This window comes from Eretmochelys imbricata, chromosome 5 (assembly GCF_965152235.1).
Source record: "Eretmochelys imbricata isolate rEreImb1 chromosome 5, rEreImb1.hap1, whole genome shotgun sequence".
Taxonomy (NCBI): Eukaryota; Metazoa; Chordata; order Testudines; family Cheloniidae; genus Eretmochelys; species Eretmochelys imbricata.
The window spans coordinates 16739469-16752723 of NC_135576.1; the positions used below are offsets into that span (position 1 = coordinate 16739469).

General features: G+C 47.0%; 1 protein-coding gene across 1 annotated transcript in view; it reads left to right on the forward strand.

Moving 5' to 3' along the window:
* Window positions 1-11080: 11080 nt before the first annotated feature.
* ME2 (malic enzyme 2) overlaps window positions 11081-13255 on the forward strand; it is a 47180-nt gene continuing 45005 nt past the window's right edge. Inside the window, exon 1 of the mRNA XM_077816676.1 lies at window positions 11081-11212. The gene's annotated coding sequence lies outside the window, so the exon portion shown is untranslated. The remainder of the gene's footprint in view (window positions 11213-13255) is intronic.

Genomic DNA, 13255 nt, shown 5'->3' on the forward strand with positions numbered 1-13255 from the left:
GTAATCTCAACTCTCCAGATGCTGCCAAAAGCACCTAGCCCCATTGTCCAGCTAGTGGCATCTCAGTTTACACATGACATCTGACCAAGCCAGAGCACGTGCCCAGCAAAGAGTGAGAGCAGGAGGTGCTATAGTACTGGTAAACAAAGCTGGTCAGGAGTTTTTATATTCATTGCAAAATGCTCCTTTGTTGGAAATGAAATTGTTCGCAGGGATGGGCTGGTTCTGACAAATTTCCCAACTCAGAATATTTTTGAAAAAATATTCTGATTTGTTTAATTAGACCTCTTTGGAGTTGGTTTGAAACAACTTTCCATCTAGAAATTTGTTTCTTTATAGTCTGAAATTGGATCAAAATGTTTTGCTTCAATCTCAATTTTATTTTAGATTTTGGGGTTCTGAACACTTTCAGGATTTTGAGTTTGTCCCAAATCAGGATGGAAAAAATTTGAAAATCTCAAATCCTCCCAGGAAGGGAAAACCAGTTCCGGGCCAGCTCTCCTCTTCTCCTCCCCTGTTCCTTTTATCAGTCTCTGTTTTCTTTCACTCTGTCCAGTGTCTTCCACTTTCATGCACCCTTTTTCTTTCTTCTTCGCTAATCCCTGTGCACACCATTTCTTGAAAGTGGAGCTTTTAAATATCAATATCTCAAGGAAGGACAATATCATTATACCCACTCTACAGATGGAGAAACTGAGGCAAGGGAGCCAAAATGACTTCTCCCACATCACCCAGTAAACCCATGATAGAGTTGGGATTAGAACTCAGGTCTTGTGAATCCCACTCCAGTGAGCAATCCACTAGGCTACACTACTTTCCCTTTTCCTTCATACAAAATGAAGATGCTCAGCACTGTACAGGATTGGGTTCCTTGCCTTTCAAGAGTTGATAAGCAGACAATGAGACTTTCTATTGGACCAACAAATAAAATGAGTCCTTTTGCCTTGACAGTCCTGGCATGTTACACCTTGATGGGCTTTGAGCTTTCACAGGATTGGTTACTTTCAAGGGTCAATAGAACTAATAAAAATAAACCACTTAGGGGGGCCTTTCCCATCCCATGTCATCTCCCCAGTCCTTGGTCTCAGCTGTGAATAGTGAGTATTCTCCCAGGTGCTTTTTCTTAGTGAGCCTGTCACTCCTGTCCTGAGATGGAGCTCTGATGGTGATACCTAGGACTACCACATTCTTATTCTGCAGTTCATATGCACAAGCCCTTTTATCTGGAGAAGGAGAGGGCTATATATTAGTTCCTGGGCCTTAAATCTTGATGCTACTTTATTAAACAACATTGAAAGTGTCATGCTTTGCTCTGAGTTACACACTAACAGTGAGGTGATTAAGCATTGGAATGGACAGCAACCAAGGGAAGAGGTGGATTCTCCATCTCTAGATGTCTTCATATCAAGACCAGGATGCCTTTTTAGAACATATGCTTTAGTCAAACATTAGTTACTGGGCTCAACGCAGGGGTACTTGAATGAAATTTTACAGTTTCTAATATAGAGGAGGTCACTAGCTAATCTAATGCAGTGGTTCTCAACAAGGGGTACGTGTACTGGGGGTACACAGAGGTCTTCCAGGGGTACATCAACTCATCTAGATATTGCCTAGTTTTACAACAGGCTACATAAAAAGCATTAATGAAGTCAGTGCAAACTAAAATTTCGTACAGACAATGACTTGTTTATACTGCTCTAAATACTATACACTGAAATGTAGGTACAATATTTATATTGCAATTGATTTATTTGATAACTACATGGTAAAAATGAGAAATTCAGCAATTTTTCAGTATTTCTGTGCTGTGACACTTTCGTCTTTTTATGTCTGATTTTGTAAGCAAGCAGTTTTTAAGTGAGGTGAAACTTGGGGATAGGCAAGACAACTCAGACTCCTGAAAAGGGTACAGGAGTCTGGAAAGGTTAAAAGCCACTGATCCTAATGGTCCCTTCTGGCTTTAAATTGTCAGCATGGATCTATGAGCTGTGAAATTGAGAGGGGCTAGTCCTCTGAAGACCAAATGGGTTTGAGAAGTCCAGGATGAAAGAGTCCAGAATTTATTGATGCCTAAGGGGCCAGTAATCCTTCTGGCAATCATAAAGCTAATGCCACCACCATCACAGGAGCCAAAATAAGCTGCTATGGGTTGAGCACCAAACATGGGCTCAAAAGGGATGGAGGGGACTATTTCTTTCATTATATACAATTTATAAAATCACATAAACATAGCAAAGATTTAGTGACTTATGTGGGGCATCACCAAAGCAGCCTGCCTTAATTATATGAATGAAATAACACCCCTTACTCCTCTCTTCAAAGAAGAGCTTTTGCTGTGAGTTTTAGACCCCCCAGACCTGCCACATCTCACTAACTGGAGATGAATGCCTGGCTGCGAGGATGGTATTGCCAGGAAGGCTTTGGCTTCCTTGACCACAGGATGCTGTTCCAAGAAGAAGGGCTGCTGAGCAGAGATGGGACCCACCCATGGAGGAAGGGGAAGAGCATATCTGGATACAGACTGGCTAACCTAGTGAGGAGAGCTTTTGACTAGGTTCAACGGGAGCAGGTGACAAAAGCCCACAGATAAGTCAAGAACATAGAGACCTGGGAGAAGGGTTGGAATCTGGGGGGAGCATGGGCTGTTATAGCAGGGATGAGGGAGAGACAAGAGAGAACGTAGCGGGAAAAGCAAATCAGTACCTTAGTTGGCTGTATATTAATGCAAGATATATGGGGAAATAAGCAGGAAGAACTAGAAATGCTGGTCAATAAACACAACTATGACACTTGGCGGGATAATACACATGACTGGAATGTTGGTATAGAAGGGTATAGCTTGCTCAGGAAAGACTGGCAGGGGGGAAAGGGAGGAGGTGTTGTCTTATATATTACAAATGTATACACTTAGACTGAGATTGAGGTGGAAATAGGAGACAGACTTGTTGAAAGTCTCTGGCTAAGGATAAAAGGGGTAAAAACCAAATGTCATGTCGGGGTCTACTACAGACCACCTAACCAGGAAGAAGAGGTTGGGGCTTTTTTTAAACAACTAACAAAATCATCCAAAACACAGGACTTGGTGGTGATGGGGGACTTCAACTACCCAGACATCTGTTGGGAAAATAATGGCATAGCAGGGTACAGATTATTCAACAAGTTCACAGAATGCACCGGAGACCATTTTTTAGTTCGGAAAGTGGAGAAAGCTGCTAGGGGAGAGTTTGTTTCAATTTTTACAAACAGGAAGGAACTGGCTGAGAATTTGAAAGTGGAAGGCAGCTTAGGTGAAAGTGATCATGAAATGGTAGAATTCATGATTCTAAAGAACGGTAGGAGGGAAAACAGCACAATAAAGATAATGGATTTCAAGAAGGCAGACTTTAGCAAACTCCAGGAGTCGGCAGATAAGATAAAATGTGATGAGGTTCAACAAGAACAAGTGCAGAGTTCTGCACATAGGAAGGAAGAATCCCATGCACCGCTACAGGCTGGGAATTGACTGGCTAAGCAGCAGTTCTGCAGAAAAGGACCTCGGGGTTACAGTGGACAAGGAGCTGGACATGAGTCAGCAGTGTGTCCTTGTTGCCAAGAAGGCCAATCGCATATTGGGCTGTATTAGTAGGAGCACTGCCAGCAGATCCAGGGAAGTGATTATTTGGCACTGGTGAGGCCACACCTGGAGGACTGCATCCAGTTTTGGACCCCCCACTACAGAAGGGATGTGGACAAATTGGAGAGAGTCCAGCGGAGGGCAACAACAATGATTAGGGGGTTGGGGCACATTACTTACGAGGAGAGGCTGAGGGAACTGGGGTTATTTAGTTTGCAGAAGAGAAGGGTGAGGGGAGATTTGATAGCAGCCTTCAACTACCTTAAGGGTTGTTCCAAAGAGGATGGATCTAGACTGTTCTCAGTGGTAGCAGATGACAGAACAAGGAGCAATGGTCTCAAATTGCAGTGGGGCAGATCTAGGTTGGATATTAGGAAACACTATTTCACTAGAAGGGTGGTGAAGCACTGGAATGGGTTACCTGGGGAGGTGGTGGAATCTCCATCCTTAGAGGTTTTTAAGGCCCGGCTTGACAAAGCCGTGGCTGGATGATTTAGTTGGTGTTGGTCCTGCTTTGAGCAGGAGGTTGGACTAGATGACCTCCTAAGGTCTCTTCCAACCCTAATCTTCTATGATTCTATGATCCCAAGAGAAGCAAGTTTAAGGGGAAAAACAGTTCAAGAGAGTTGGCAGTTTTTCAAGGAGACATTATTAAGGGCACAAGAGCAAATAATTCCATTGCGTAGGAAAGATAGGAAGTACGGCAAGAGACAACCCTGACTTAATGATCTGAAACTCAAAAAAGAGTCCTACAAAAAGTGGAAACGAGGCCAAATTACAAAGGCGGACTATAAACAAAGAACAGACATATGTAGGGATAACATTAGAAAGACCAAAGCACGAAAAGACTAAACTAGCTAGAGACATAAAGGTCAACAAGAAAACATTTTACAAATACATTCGAAGCAAGAGGAAGACCAAGGACAGGGTAGGCCCGTTAATCAATGAAGGGGGGAAAACAATAACAAAAAATGTGGAAATGGCAGAAAAGTGCTAAATGACTTTTTCCTTTTTGGTGAAAACTGACAGTAGTGATTGGATGTTTAACACAGTGAAATCCAATGAAAATGAGGTGATCAGAGGCTAAAATAGGGAAAGAACAAGTTAAAAATTACTTAGACAAGTTAGATATCTCCAGGGTCTGATAAAATACATCCTAGAATACTCAAGGAGCTGGCTGAGGAAATATCTGAGACACTACCGATTTATAATTGAAAAATCATGGAAGACAGGAGAGATTCCAAAGGACTGGAAAATGGCACTATATTTGCCCATCTATTAAAAGGGAAATAAGGACAACCTGGGGAATTAGACCACTCAGCTTAACTTCAGTACCCAGAAAGATAATGTTTGCATATTGATTGCTTAATTATTTGCTCCACCTAGAAGATAACGAAGTGATAAGTAAGTCAGCATGAAGTTGTCAAGAACAAATCATGTCAAACCAACCTAATAGCTTTCTTTGACAGAAAGAAAAGAAGTACTTGTGGCACCTTAGAGACTAACCAATTTATTTGAGCATAAGCTTTTGTGAGCTACAGCTCGCTTCATCGGATGCATATTATTATGTAATATAATTATTATGCATCCGATGAAGCGAGCTGTAGCTCACGAAAGCTTATGCTCAAATTGGTTAGTCTCTAAGGTGTCACAAGTACTCCTTTTTCTTTTTGCAAATACAGACTAACACGGCTGCTACTCTGAAACCTTTCTTTGACAGGGTAACAAGCATTGTGGATATGGGGGAAGTGATAGATGTTTATATCTTGACTTTTGTATGGCTTTTGATACTCTCTCATATGACCTTCTCATAAACCAACTAGGAAAATACAACCTAAATGAAGCTACTACAAGGTGGGTGCATAACTGGTTGGAAAACTTCCCAGAGAGTAGTTATCAGTGGCTCATAGTCAAGCTGGAAGGACATATCGAGTGGGGTCCCACAGGGATCAATTCTGTGTCTGATTCTGTTCCATATCTTCATCAATGATTTAGATAATGGCATAGGGAGTATACTTATAAAGTTTGCAGGTGATACCAAGGTGGGAGGGGTTGCAAGTGCTTTGGAGGATTGGATTAAAATTCAAAATGAGCTGGACAAACTAGAGAAATAGTTTGAAGTAAACAGGATGAAATTCAATAAGGACAAATGCAAAAGTACTCCACTTAGGAAGGAACAATCAGTTGCACACATACAAAATGGGAAATGACTGCCTAGGAAGGAGTACTGCAGAAAGGGATCTGGGGGTTATAGTGCATCACAAGCTAAATATGAGTCAACAGTGTAACACTTGCAAAAAAAGGAAATATCATTTTGGGATGAATTAGCAGAAGCGTTGTAAGCAAGACATAAAAACTAATTCTTCTGCTCTACTCCACACTGGTTAGGCCTCAGCTGGAGTATTGTGTCCAGTGCTGGGTGCCACATTTCAGGAAAGATGTGGACAAATTGGAGAAAGTCCAGAGAAGAGCAACAAATTATTAAAGGTCTGGAAAACATGACCTGTGAGGGAAGATTGAAAAAATTGGGTTTGTTTAGTCTGGAGAAGAGAAGACTGAGAGGGGACATGATAACCGTTTTCAAGTACATAAAAGTTTGATACAAGGAGGATGGAGAAAAATTGTCCTCCCTTATCTCTGAGGATAGGACAAGAAGCAATGGCCTTAAATTGCAGCATAGGCTGTTTAGGTTGGACATTGGGAAAAAGTTCCTGTCAGGGTGGTTAAGCACTGGAATAAATTGCCTAGGGAGGCTGTGGAATCTCCATCACTGGAGATTTTTAAGAGCAGGTTAGACAAACACCTGTCAGGGATGGTCTAGATTAGTGGTTCTCAACCAGGGGTACATGTACCCACAAGGGTACACAGGGGTCTTCCAGGGGGTACATCAACTAATCTAGATATTTGCTGAGTTTTACAACAGGCTATGTAAAACACACTAGTGAAGTCAGTGCAAAGTAAAAATTCATACATTGACTTTTTTATATTGCTTGCTATACTATCCACTGAAATATAAGTACAATATTTCTATTCCAATTGCTTCATTTTATAATTAAATGGTAGAAATGAGTGTGCTGTGACACTTGTATTTTTATGTCTGATTTTGTAAGCAAGTTGTTTTTGAGTGAGGTGAAACTTCGGGGTATGCAAGACAAATCAGATTCCTATAAGGGGTACAGTAGTCTGGAATGGTTGAGAGCCACTGGTCTACATAATACTTGTCCTGCCATGAGTGCAGGGGACTGGACTAAATGACCTCTCAAGGGTCCCTTCCAGTCCTATGATTCTTCTTGGATTAATTTCAAGACAGTTTTTAAAGAATCACCCCCTCACAAGAAATGATTTTGCAGCATGTTTCACTGTGACTAAGGCATTTAATATTCCTCAATCATACTGGGCCAGATCCTCAACTAGTTTACATTGACATGGCACCATTGAAATGAATAGAGCTACATTGATTTATGCCCATTAAGGATGAATATTTTTAAATCTCTCTCCTTCAAGCTGTCTTAGCCTGACACGCAGCCTTGAACTTTCATGTTACTAAAACAAGTTTTTTTGGTTTACATCTTCCATACCATGCTTATCTGAAATGTTTCAGGGACATCAAAGCCATATCGATAAATGCGGGGGAGAGAAGGAGGAAGCAGCTGGGTATGTAATTCACAACAGGTCTCAAAATCATGACTAGGAGAAGAGGGAGCTTCGATTAGTGGGGTTGTAGTGTGTGTATATATATATTTATTACAGTTGTTACTATAGCAACTCTGCCTCACTTAACTACACAGTGCTAATTCGCATGCCTAACCATCTGAGTCATCACAGCTAACATGACAAAATTAATAGCTTTGCATCTTTTAACATTAACAAGGCTGCACGGCATCAGACTGGAGAGGTAAAGGTCCCCAGGGAAAGGAGAACCAAGTGGCTCCAGGTGTTCTGAGCAGCGGTGGTTCATACTGCATCTGGCCCCCAAACCAATCACCACCCCTATAGCATAGGGGAAAGTATATTTTCCCTTCTATGAAAGGGGCTGGAAGGACTGCTGTGCGGCTTTGTGTTGCGATTCTCCAGTGGGCCCTGCTACCACAGTGTTTGGCCTGCCACAGGTGCTGCCCTTCTGTCCAGAGCCGTAACTAAACATTTTAGAGCCTGGGACGAGCAATCATATTTGCGCCCCCGAGAGGCAATGTGCAGGGGGTCACATGGGGTCATGTGCCCCCTCACGATTTCTGCCTCCCATTTAGCAGAGAGGTTTTCAAACTGTGGGGCATGCATTCCTAGCGGGATGCACCCTACAGTTTGAAAACAGTCTACTCCTGCCAAGAGCTAGCAGATCAGAAGCTGGTGGGAGCCGACTGGCCCGCTCAGGCCTCTGGTTCTTTGTGCTATGGCAGCCAGGGCGCTGGCTGGCTGGCAGCCCTCCCTGCCCTGCTCCCCAAGCAGCTGCCGCTGCATGGTGGGTGCTCCACAGACAGGGCGGGCAACACAACTCTGAGCTGTTTCCCTGACACACTCTTGTGTCGCCCCCAAAGAAACCTGGCATCAGCCAGCGACATCCCCTGGAGCCATCCTCTGCCCATGGAGAATGGCTGCCATGAGATGTTCCCCCGCAATATTCATTCCCCTTGGGCACCTGCCTCTCAGCAGTGCGGTCACACCCTAGTCACCACCCGTGGACTTGTCATTGCAACCAGGTCAGTCTCCCCACACTCCCTGCATGCAGAGTGGAACCGCTCCTTGTTCCCCTAGGCTGACCTGCTCCAGCCCCGTGACTGCCAGGCTTGTGGTCACACAGCCCAAGCTCTGAGCTCAGCCTCGCGAGCTGGTGCCCAGCCCAGCCCTCAGGAGCAGGTGGCTGCTGGCAGGGTGGACTTCCTCCTGCCAGCTCTGGAAACCAAGGCCATGAAAAAAGAGTGACCCCTGAGCTTACCATATTTCAAGTTCCCAAATAAAGGACATGGTGGGGGAAGGGAGAGGAGGAGCTGCAGGGGGTATTTGAGTGGGTGCTGGAGGGGGTATTTGGAGGGCGCTGGAGGGGGTACCCACAGCAGGGGTACCCACTGGAGTTGCCAGTGCTAGGGGAGGAATGGGTTGGCTTAACAGGGGAGCCCCAGCTGCTGATGCTCTGAGGGGACGCTGCCTACAGCTCCCATTCCCCATCCCCTTCTCTTTTCCATCCCCCTTCTCCACTGTCCTCTGCCTGTATCCCCCTCCCCCACATCCCTCTTCTCTTGCCCCATTCACCTATCCCCTTCCTTCCCCCCTGCCTCTTCCCCTCCCTTCCCCCATATCCCTCACCCCTTAGCCCCTTGCCCTGGCCCCTCCCGAGCACTCACCATTAGGATGGTGGCCATATAGGGCACCCAGCACACATAGAAGGGAAAGCCGACCAGCTACACTAGGATCCAGGAGGTGGCGTCCTGACAGGAGAAGCAGTTTCATACTACTCCCTCTGTTCTTGGCTCAGGTCTCTGTTGTGGTGGGGGGAGCAACACCCCTCCACCCCAGCCCAAACTATGCCCATGGACTCCAGCCGATGCTGCTGGACCCAATCCTGCAGGGAGTACTGATGCTGCTGGGCTCAATCCTGCGCTTCCCCCCTTTTTTGCATCCCCGCTAGCTCTGCACCCTGGGCAGCTGCCCCTCTCGTCCTGCCTTAGTTACAGCCCTGCTTCTGGCATTTGCCAACCCTTGTGTTTTTAATGTAGCTCGCTATTGTGCTATGCATTGTGATGTGCCGCAGTTCATTTATGCACAATACAGTAGCATGCTAAATTCAAACAGAAGCAAGCAACAGAGAACAACCCCCAGCTGAACCTCCAACTTCTGTGATTTCTGGTCCCATTCTTCTCTACACCCCTTCTTCCTCCAGGCCCTGGGATACATCTAATTTTGTTGGGCTCTGGGATCCTGGCCTGCCAGGATTAAGATTCACTTAACAATAGGCTGTGTTTAATATGCTGTTTCTTGGAGGAACGTCTCCTGCCCTGGAGCACCCACAGAGTCAGTACCTATGCCCCAAACAATGGCTTATGTCTAAAGCTATGATTTAGTCATGGGTATTTTTAATAAAAGTCACAGAGAGCTCACAGGCAATAAACAAAAATTCATGGCCTGTGACCTGTCCATGACCTTTACTACAAATTCCTCTGACCAAATCTCAGCCGGGGGGTCCCCCAGGGAGCTGCTGCTCTGGGGGGCCCCTGGGGCCACCCCCACTGGCTGCTGCCCCTGCTCGGGCTGTCCAAGGGGCCAGCAGCACCAGCTGCTGGAGGCTGCCAAGCAGTGGCTGGTGTGGCTGCCGCTAGACCGCTGCTCAGATGGTCCCCAGGGCCACTGCATTAGCCGCTGCTCAGGAAGTCCCTGGGGCCAGTTGCCAGAGCAGCGGCTGGTGCAGCTGGCCCCCAGGCCCCTCCGGCAGCAGCCAGTGCAGCTAACTGCAGGGCTGCCCAAGCCGCTAGCTGCGGGGGTCGCTCCAGCAGCAGCCGGTGTTGCTGTCCTGCGGCCACCCGAGCACCTGGCCCTGTGGTCAGCCACACTGGCCGCTGCAGAAGTCATGGAGGTCGTGGAAAGTCACAGAATCTGTGACTTCTGCGACCTCCACGACAGACATGCAGCCTTACTTATGTCTAAAGCTGGCTTGGTTGGATGAACCCAGAGAGGCTTCACACTCCTACCTCTCAAATGCCCCTTGTTTCAGTCCTGAAGTTCCCTACCTTCCATGCACTGTGGTGTCCTCTCACTTGTATCATCAAAAATTATTTCCATCAGAACCAAAGAACCCTGAAACTGAAAAAGCGTTGTGTTTACGGACGGTGGGAATTCTACCTCGCTTGAAGTTCCCTGCATGAATAATGAAACTGTGTCCCTCTCTGCACCCCACATTTGGGCTTGTGCAGCGTGAGGGCAATGCACATGAGCCATAGCACAGCATGAAATATGGGTAACGCCCTCCCCCACCCCGTCCACTCGATGCCTTGTCCCTCCACACCACCACTCCAGTCTCACATCTCCTGCACCCCTTCAGGCCCCAGATTCTCCCCCCACCCCACTCCATTCCACCTGCCACCACCTCAGTCCCCCAGCCACTCCATAATCACCCTCCCATCCCCACTCCTTTTCCGTCCCTCTCCCATCTCTCTGCAACTAGCCCCACCAGCCTTCCCCCACCCTTGGCTGGGTTCTTCATGGACCCAGGGCTAAAACATCTCCCTCCCCCGCCCCCCGTGTCCCTGCTCATCTCGCACGCTGATTGGCTGTCCCTATTCGCCTTATTAGCATCTCCAGCAGCTGCTCCCTCCCAGTCTCAGCCCCACCTCCCTGCCGGCGGCGTCGAGAGCTGGGTAGCTGAGCGTCATCCGTCCGCCGCCTCTCATTAGTTGAGTTGAATTGTCAGTCAGAGGGAACGCCCCGCCCTCTGGAGTGTCCCTCCCAGGCTCTGCCCTGCCTGTTTCATTCCGTGCACGCTGCCGAGGGGGAAGTATCTCTGGCGGAGGAGAGCTGCTGGCTGGTGCAGAGACTAACGCAGGTTCAAGTCCTGGGGCAGCATCACACAGAGGGCAGCAGCAGGAGGAAGAGGTAGCAGCTCCTGCCCTGGTAATTATTTTCCATTTCAATATTAAGAGCATTACAACTCTTTTAAGGCCCCATTTTGGGGCATTTTGTACAAGACTTTGTTTCCTGGTCATTTCCTTCCTGAAACTCTTCCTCCTTAGGAGCCTTGTTCTGGGGCATCTGTCTGCTCCCTGATGTGTGTGGGGCATGGGTGAGAGCCACAGTGTTTGGTTCAGGCAGTGGTCAAGATTAAGCCTGGGTTGTTGTTGTTTATTATTGCAGTCACAGGCTTCACAAATACCAGCATCATAGGCAGCACTTCTGAGGGAGCAGTTCTGTTATAATAAATCCTGCTTGTCTGCTTGCTCCGTCCTGTTGTAACAGGAGCATCGCTGCTACACCTATAGGCCATGTTCACATTGATGTAGGATGATGAGGGTTCTGTGTGTCTTGCTACTGCTAAACCATCCCTGCCTAAGGATGGCTTGCTCACAAGATGCCTCTGGAGAGCAAATTGGTTCTGCAATTAGATTGCACTGAAAATTATTTCCCCTTTAGGGAGAGTACCGTTCCTCCTGCTCACAACGGCTTTGTTCTCGCTCCACTTCCTGCAAACTACTCCATTCAAATGCCGCCTCTTGAAATTAAACCGCTTGCAGTCTTCTGTATCTCTTGCTGGTGTCGAATATTCCGTCTGCTCAGCCAGGAAGGGAGTGTGTCCCCCAGACAGGCGGGTTCCTTGTGAACAACTTAATCTTTTTATGAAAGGAAGCAAGATGTATGTTGTTGACACAGTAAAATGGATTGGTTATTCATGCGTTCTTTTTTCCAAAATAGCAAAAGTGAAAATGAAAACGACAAACTAATGAGTTGCAAGACTTTGCTGTTGTAAACAGAAACCTCTTGAGTCAGGCCACTGTGAAAACACACAGGGCTTAGATACTGTTGAAATATCTGAAGCCCTGTCCCTGAGCTGACAGTTTGCGTGCTGACATTGAACCTGGAGTGAATTTTTATGGCAGAGCCATAAAGCCTTGAAAGTAAAAGTTCATAATTAGTGGAAATGCTGATGCAGGCTTTGAGTAGGAAATGTTAGGCCGGTTGATATTTTTAGAACTAGCTTCTGCAAGCCTTGGTTTGATCTGTTGTTGTCTATCTGGTAAAAGAAATGTCAGTGATGATTTGAAATGCCATTGTTGCATTCCTGTTAAATTTCATCTTATTATTACACTGTACGTTTAGGTGCTTGTGTTCTGCTTGAGTAAAACTGAGAAAGTCAAGTAATAGCATTAACCAGTAGTCAGTTAAAGGAAACTCTACTGCATTTGTGATATGGATGAAGCTATGGTAGAAGAACTATTCTTTGTCCCAGAAAAATGTTACCATTGTGACAAATGAATATCTGCTTTGTTGGGGTATGTGTGTGTATGTATATATGTGTAGTGGTGAGCTGGAGCTGGTTCACACTGGTTCGCTAGAACTGGTTGTTAAATTTAGAAGCCCTTTTAGAACAGGTTGTCCCACAAGGGACAACGGGTTCTAAAAGGGCTTCCAAATTTAACGACCGGCCAAAAGTGGCACCTTAGGCACTGGCTCCGTGGGTGCTCTGGGGCTGGAGCACCCATGGGGAAAATTTGGTGGGTGCAGAGCACCCACCGGCAGCTCCCCAGCCCCAGCTCACCTCCTCTCCGCTTCTGCCCCTGAGTTACATGCCGCCCCACTCTGCGTCTCCTCCCCCACTTCCCATGAATCAGCTGTTTGCGCAGGAAGCCTTGGAGGGCTGAGAAGCAAGTGATGGCTTCGCACTCAGGCCCAGAGAGGCAGCGCGGAGGTGAGCTGGGGCGGGAGGGGTGCAAGGAGGGCTGCCTGCGCACCAGCAGGTAACCTGGGGGGCGCAGGGGAACCGCTGCCCGCCCCAGCTCACCTCCACCTCCCTGGGCCTGAGTGCGAAGCCACTGCCTGCTTCTCAGCCCCCCCAACCCCGCCCCCGGCTTCCTGAGCAAACAGCTGATTTGCAGGAAGCAGGGGCGGAGAAGCAGAGCGTGGTGGCCCGTTCAGGGGTGGAGGCGGAAGTGAGGTGAGCTG